The 7,136-nt window shown below is 49.9% G+C and overlaps 1 pseudogene; it reads left to right on the forward strand.

Annotated features, from left to right (window-relative positions):
- Positions 1–6,672: 6,672 nt before the first annotated feature.
- Positions 6,673–6,802, forward strand: LOC149857256 (U2 spliceosomal RNA; annotated as a pseudogene).
- Positions 6,803–7,136: the final 334 nt, after the last annotated feature.

Consider the following 7,136-nt stretch of genomic DNA (forward strand, 5'->3'; position numbering starts at 1 on the left):
GGAACTGCTTGAAAAGGGTGGACCCCTTCTGCAGGGTAAACAACCCCCCCACAGCAGCAGTGGCCCTTGGGTGCTCAGGACCCACTGCTGGCAGAGCCCCTGCCTGGTGCAGCATGGCTCCAGCCAGCTTAGACCCAGGGCCACCTCCGGCTCGGTCCGGGGACATATGCCTTTGGGCAGAACCAAGTCACTATGGCTGTCATCTGGGGTCCCAACATCACATGCAAGGACCTCATGTCAGGCTGGGCTGGGTGCCCTATGTGCCAGCTCCATGGAGGCAGGACTCGGCTCAGCCTGATGCACAGCCCCTGTATGTGGTGCCAGGACCCCAGGTGATAGCCAGAACAGCCTAGACTTCCAGGTATCAAATTTAGAGGCCACGCTGCAAATAAGTAGTGCAGGGAATGTTGTTTTGTTCCCAGGATACCTCTTGTGGGATCTCAAACTGCTTTGAGATGTCACAACAGGCACATGTACACTCATGGATGCACCCGAGATGTTTATTGTGGAGTAGGCTAATTAGCTCCACAATAAACATCTTGTACTTACACATGTGGCTGTATTATCCTGCGGTGGAGTTTTTCACAGCACAACATGTGTAAACATTGATGCAGCTGGCTGAGACATGAGGGTGCTTTAGTGCAGGGGCTGTCCACCAGCTAGCTTCTTACTGGAGCACCTTCGTGCCCCAGCCAGCCCTTCTGCAGTGTACTGAGCTGGGCTGGCAGGCTGGGCCCCCAGACCTTTTGCCAGCCAGGGCTGGCCTGACCCAGATCAATGTGTTGTGGACCTGGACGCATGTGTAAATGTGCTACCTGGGAGCAATAAACTCAGTCATGATATGGTCTGAAGTTTTACTGAATGCTAAAAGCACATGTAGACTTATCCAGTGGGTGCATCTACACTTGTGTTTTAGCTCTGCAGTAAAGTGTCACTGTGTATATGTGCACCAGTATTAGGTTGCAGTAAACTAATGAGTACTATCTTATGGTGGAGTGTGACAGGGTGACTAAGGCACCCCCGCCACGGGAACACCAAGGGGGAGGCAAAAAGGATAAACTTACCCTGGAAAATAGGAGAAGCTGCACCAAGCCAGGACAAGGCAAACACCATGCTCTGGACAATCAAGGGAGTCAGCTGGAGACATGGTAGATCAAAGGCTGTGGCAGCAAACTTGAACACTGGGCTTCAAATCTGGGAGGGAGAAAATGGCATGACAAAAGAAAAGACCACTCCAGAGAGCCAGAGATGGAACAGCTGGGTCAGATAAGCAGTCTGCCATGGCAGACGCAGATGGAAAGAGGGAAATTTAGGGGACACCAAGGAAGTGTCCAGGGTCAGAAGAGAATGGAAAGATGGTAAAGAGCAGGAGAGGAAGACAGAGAACAGATGGGAGGAGAAGACTGACCCTGGATCCTAAAGGAAGACTCCAACTTCTCGATTTACCTGGTGAAACCTGGACCTGGTGAAGAACTTGGTCTGATGGGGAGAGCTGACCAACCAGTGAATCCTGGGGGGGCCGGGGGTGAAGAGAACTGCTCTAGGGACCTACGGAAGGAAGGAGGTATGGATGGAATTACTCCTTGGGAGAGTTGGTCCCAGTCCCAGGAGGGCAACAGGGGACCAAAAGAGAGGAATAGCTGCCTTGGGACCTGTGCAAGGAAGAATGGGGAAAGCAAGGGTTCTTTGAGCAAGAGTAGAAACATTGACCTCAGAGGTATGTAACAATGCCCGGAACTTCAGATGTGGTGAGGGCAGGGGATGGGGACGGATGAAGAACCATCAACATCCTGAGCTTATGACCAATATAAATTGTCTCCTAAGAGTGCCTAGACATATCTCCTATAATATCAAAGGCATGGCAGGTGGTTTTTCCAATGACGAAGCACTACCATTCCAGTCGGGAGATGACATGGCTCTGACTGGTGTGACACCAACCTCCTACATGGAGTAATTTATTTAACTGAAACACACATGTAGATGCTTATTGTGGGCATAAATTGCACCTGATCAGCCCATCCAGGCAGAGGCCTGCTCCACCCTGGCTCAAATTGAAGCTGTCCTGGGTGCATGTGTAGATGCTGCCCCCAGGAGCAGTTTACTCAAGCTCAAACTGCTCTGGAGTTTATTTCTTTGAATTAATTGCACATGAAGATGCACCCAGTGGGTGCATCCCCCTGACTGGACATGCAGATGTGTGCATTTCCTGCAGAAGAAATAACAATGGTACATATTTGTGCTGCTGCTATTTGTCTCTGGGTGCACCCTGCATGTGTACTCCAGCATGTGGCAAAGGGACCTGGGTGGGGTATGGGAGATTGGGTCCAGCACCTGTCCTTGCCCTAGGAGCCTTACCTGGGGTTCTGGGGGCCTCCTGGAGCAGCAGCAGCAGCAGCACTGAGCTTGCCCCTCGGAGTCTGGATGCCAGCCAGAGCTTGACTCTGGGCAGCCAGGCTCCAGTTTCTGGTGGCACATGCTGCTGCCATGTGAGCTATACTGTTTTTTTTTAGTGGAAGATTTTCTGACACTGGGAATTCCTGGTGAAACTCCCCCCCCCCCCACACACACACTGTGTTGCAAATCAGCAGTGTAGTGCATGGGGGCATGTACACTGTGTGTGGCTTTCAAGCACTGCATACCACACATGTGTGTTCATGGGGGATGCACCCAATGTCTGCAAAACAAACTCCTAGCACCTGGACAGGTTTCTTTTTCTCAAAAGCACTATTATTTTGCAAAGAAAATATTCACCACCATTGTAATTTGTTGTGGTATTTGGGTTGTCAAAAAATGCTACTGTTGTTGAAATGGACATTTCCATGGAAACATCAGCTTTCAATGCTTTTTTCATGTTTTTGTCTTTAATTTCAGGATTTTGATCTTAAACAACCCAAACCTCTTGGCTGAAAACCAGTCTTCAGTTCCTAACAAAACTCACATTTTGATAAAACATGAAAGAAAAAATACAAAAACAAACGTTTGATATTAGTGTGTTGCAGTGCGATGTTTCATCATGGCAATACATAAATTGCAAAACTTATCCGGCCCTCCAACCACTACCCCATGTTCCTTATCCATGTGGGCACAAATGAGACAGCTTGGAGCAACCCCAGTAAGGTCATGAATAGCTACAGGACTCTGGGAGCGGGGCTTGGGGGTTGGGGGCGCAGGTGTTTTTTTCTTCAATCCTTCTGGTTACAGGTCACAGACTGAGGAGGAAGAGGTGAATTCAGGCAGTAAACAGAAGGCTTCAGCTTCTATGACCACAGTCTACTCTTCAGAGAGAGAGGCAGTGGTCTGTTTGGAAGAGACAGCCTCCACCTCACTCCACTGGGGAAGAAGTTCTTCTCAGCCAGAATGGCTGACCTGCTCAAATGGGCTTTAAACTAAGCTTGCCAGGGGATGGGCAATTAGCCGCCAGAGAAAGCTCATCAAGCATCAACTGCAAAATCAGGTTGGGATGCTCAATGGAACTAACCCAGCCCAGGAACAGAGCTTCTTCATGAATATAAGGAAGCCTAGGGCCTCCAACAGCATACTTACTTTCCTGTACACTAATGCTAGTGTGGGGAATAAACAGGAGGAACTGTTCCTTCTGCTAAACAAAAACAACTACAATCTCATAGGGATAATGGAGACCCAGTGGAACTCCTCTTATGACTGGACTATGGGTATAAACGGCTATACCTTGTACAGGAGAGATCATGCTGAAAAAAGGGTCGGGTTGTAGCTCTCTATGGGAAGAAGAGCTACACATCCCTACAAGCTGAGATTGGCACCCAAGGAGGATGACTGGAGACCCTTTGGGTTAGAATATGAGGGGCATACAGTGAAAGGGATACAATGGTAGGAGTCTACTACAGACCTCCAAATCAGGAACAAGAGCTTGACCAAGAATTTGCCAGGGAACTGGCTGAGGCTGCACATTCCTGGTGCAGCCTATCTCAAGAAGTTTATGGGCTGACAAGAGGTAAGGCACTGCTGGACTTGGTACTGGCCAAAGTCTAATGATATAATTAGTGACCTAAGAACCGAAGGGAATCTGGGTGACAGTGACCACAAGTTGATCACTTTCACTATTCATCACAAAGCTGGCAAGTCAGCCAGTAATGCAGTAGTCCCTGACTTCAGATGACTACCGACACCCAGGAAAAAGCCAATCTGCTTAATGATTATTTTGCATTGGTTCTTCACCAGCACAAAGGGACCACTCTGCCTAACATGATGCGGGATGATCAGGGTGAGGATGAATATATGCCCACCATTGGTGTGGATCTTGTGAGGGAGCATCTTGAGAGGCTGGACCCCCACAAATAGTTTCAGAGTTTCATAGTCGGTAGGGTCAGAAGGGACCGGAACAGATCATCAAGTCCAACCCCCTGCCATGGGCAGGAAAGAACGCTGGGGTCAAATGACCCCGGCTAGGTGATTATCTAGCCTCGTTTTGAAGACTCCCAGGGTAGGAGCAAGCACCTCTTCCCTTGGAAGTTGGTTCCAGATCCTAGCCGCCCTGACTGTGAAGTAGTGCCTCCTGATATCTAGCCTGAACCTACTCTCGGTCAAATAATGGCCATTGTTCCTCGTTACTCCCGGTAGTGCTTGGGGGAACAGGGACTCTCCCATTGCCTGATGATCCCCCTTGGTAAGTTTATAGGTGGCCAGCAGATCCCCTCTCAGCCTTCTCTTGTCAAGGCTGAACAGGTTCAGGTCCTGTAGCCTCCACTTGTAGCCCTTCTGCCCCGATCATGCAAGTGGCCCTCCTTTGGACCCTGTCAATGCTATCCACATCCCTCCTGAAGTGCGGTGCCATTGACCAGTGTCACACAGAGGGGGAGTATCATCTCCTTGGACCTGCTCGTGATGCATCTGTGGATGCATGACAAGGTGCAGTTAGCCTTCCTGACTGCGTCCCCACATTGGCAGCCCATGTTAATTTTGGAATCAATAATGACACCAAGATCCTTTTCTGCCTCTGTGCTGATGAGAGGGGGGTTCCCCAGCCTATAGGTATGGTGCCAGTTGTTCTTCCCCAGGTGCATCACTTTGCACTTGTCGGTGTTGAATCCCATCCTATTCTCATCTGCCCACCCCTGTAACCAGTCTAGGTCCAATTGTAGCCTATTCCTCCCTTCTAGCACGCCCACATCCCCCCATACCTTAGCATCATCAGAAAATTTGAACAGGGTGCTTTTTTTAACAGGACCCCCTTGTCCAAGTCACTGATGAACACTGTTGAACAGTGCAGGCCCAAGGACCGACCCCTGCGGAACCCCACTGCCCACGTCCCTCCAGGTCGAAAATGACCCATCCATTACCACTCTCTGGGTGTGGCCCTCCAGCCCGTTGGTGACCCAATTGACTGTGTGGGTGTTGACACCACAGTCCCCCAGTTTCTTAATGAGAACAGGGTGAGAGACAGTGTCGAAGGCCTTCCGAAAGTCCAGGAAGTCTATGTCTACTGCCACCCCTGCATCTAATGATTTAGTGATCTGATCATAGAAGGCCACCAGATTGGTCTGACAGGACCTGCCACTAATGAACCCATGTTGGTTGCCCCTAAGCATGATCTCCCCTGCTGGCCCCTCATGGATATGCGCCAGAATAATTTTCTCAAAAACTTGCCCAGGATCGAGGTAAGACTAACTGACCTATAGTTTCCCGGGTCCTCCTTCTTCCCCTTCTTGAAGATGGGAACCACATTGGCCCTCTTCCAGTCCTCTGGCACCACTCCAGAGCACCACGAGTACTTGTAAAGCCATGCCGGGGTCCTGCAATGACCTCAGCTAATTCCCTTAGTACTCTAGGGTGGAGATTGTCCGGACCAGCTGACTTGAATACATCCAGTCCCTCCAGAAGTTCCCTAACTAGTTCCTCACTAACCGTTGGTCTAGGTATGCCTCCCCTGGAGCCTGAGGGGGGCCCAGTGGGGGCATGGCTGTTCTGGTCCCTGCTTAGGAAAATGGAGGCAAAGAAATCGTTAAATATGTTGGCTTTGTCATCTGGTGTGATGACCAAATTTCCTAACATGTCCTGCAGGGGCCCCACATTACCTGGAAGCTTCTTTTTGCCCCCTATGTATTTAAAAAAGGGCTTCTTATTATCCTTGATCCGGGAAGCTAGTCCCAGTCCCATCTGTGCCTTGGCCTTCCTGACTGCCCCCTGCATCCCCAAGCAACTGCAGTATAGTCATCCCTGGTGATGGCCACTCCTTTCCATTGGGTGTACACCTCCCTTTTAGCTAGGAGACATTCCCGGATGTTTTTGGTGAGCCATGGGGGCTTGTGTGCCCTCCTGCTCCCTTTGATCCATGTTGGGATTACCTCCCTTTGGGCTTGGAGGATCATCTCCTTAAGGATCAACCACTCTCCTTGGACACCTACCGTGTTTCCCCGAAAATAAGACATACCCATAAAATAAGCCGTAGCAGGATTTCTACGTATTTGCGCAATATAAGCCATACCCCGAAAATAAGACATAGTGATAGGCGTGGCTAAGTGTACCGGCGCGAAGTGGTAAATAAGACGGGCAGCCCTTCTCATTTGCCCCATCGTGACAGCTGCTATCTCGGAGGTGACCGGAGAGGGAGAAATAGAAAGTGAAAGTGAAAGTCTCCTCAGTGAAGTGAGGAGCAGGAAGTTCTGCTTTAGGTATTGTGTCCTCAGGGGGAAGAATAAAGCTGTGGCTGCGGCTTTGGATTAACATCATACATAGTTTTGGTATTGGGTGGTGGAATCGGAGCGTGCTCCATCCACTCCATGCATTGACCTGGTATTACAGTGCTTCCAGGACTGGTGCAAAAAAACAGAAAAAAAAAAAAAAATGCTGTTTTAAAAATAAGACATCCCCCGAAAATAAGCCATAGTGTGTCTTCTTGAGGAAAAATAAATATAAGACAGTGTCTTATTTTTGGGGAAACACGGTAGCTCCCCTCCCCTCTGGGACCTCAGTGCTTCCCCGACTATTCTCCTTAGCTCATTGAAGTCTGTCCTCGTGAAATCTAGGGCTGCTGCCTTGCTGCAGGCCTTTGCCACCTTGCACTGGATGGTGAATTCCAGCAGGTGATGATCACTGTCGCCCAGGTGGTCGAGCACCCGCAGCCCCCTCACCAGGTCGTCTCCCGTGGCCAGCACCAGGTC

This window comes from Crocodylus siamensis, chromosome 9 (genome assembly GCF_052110815.1).
Source record: "Crocodylus siamensis isolate JL-2025a chromosome 9, ASM5211081v1, whole genome shotgun sequence".
Classification (NCBI taxonomy): Eukaryota; Metazoa; Chordata; order Crocodylia; family Crocodylidae; genus Crocodylus; species Crocodylus siamensis.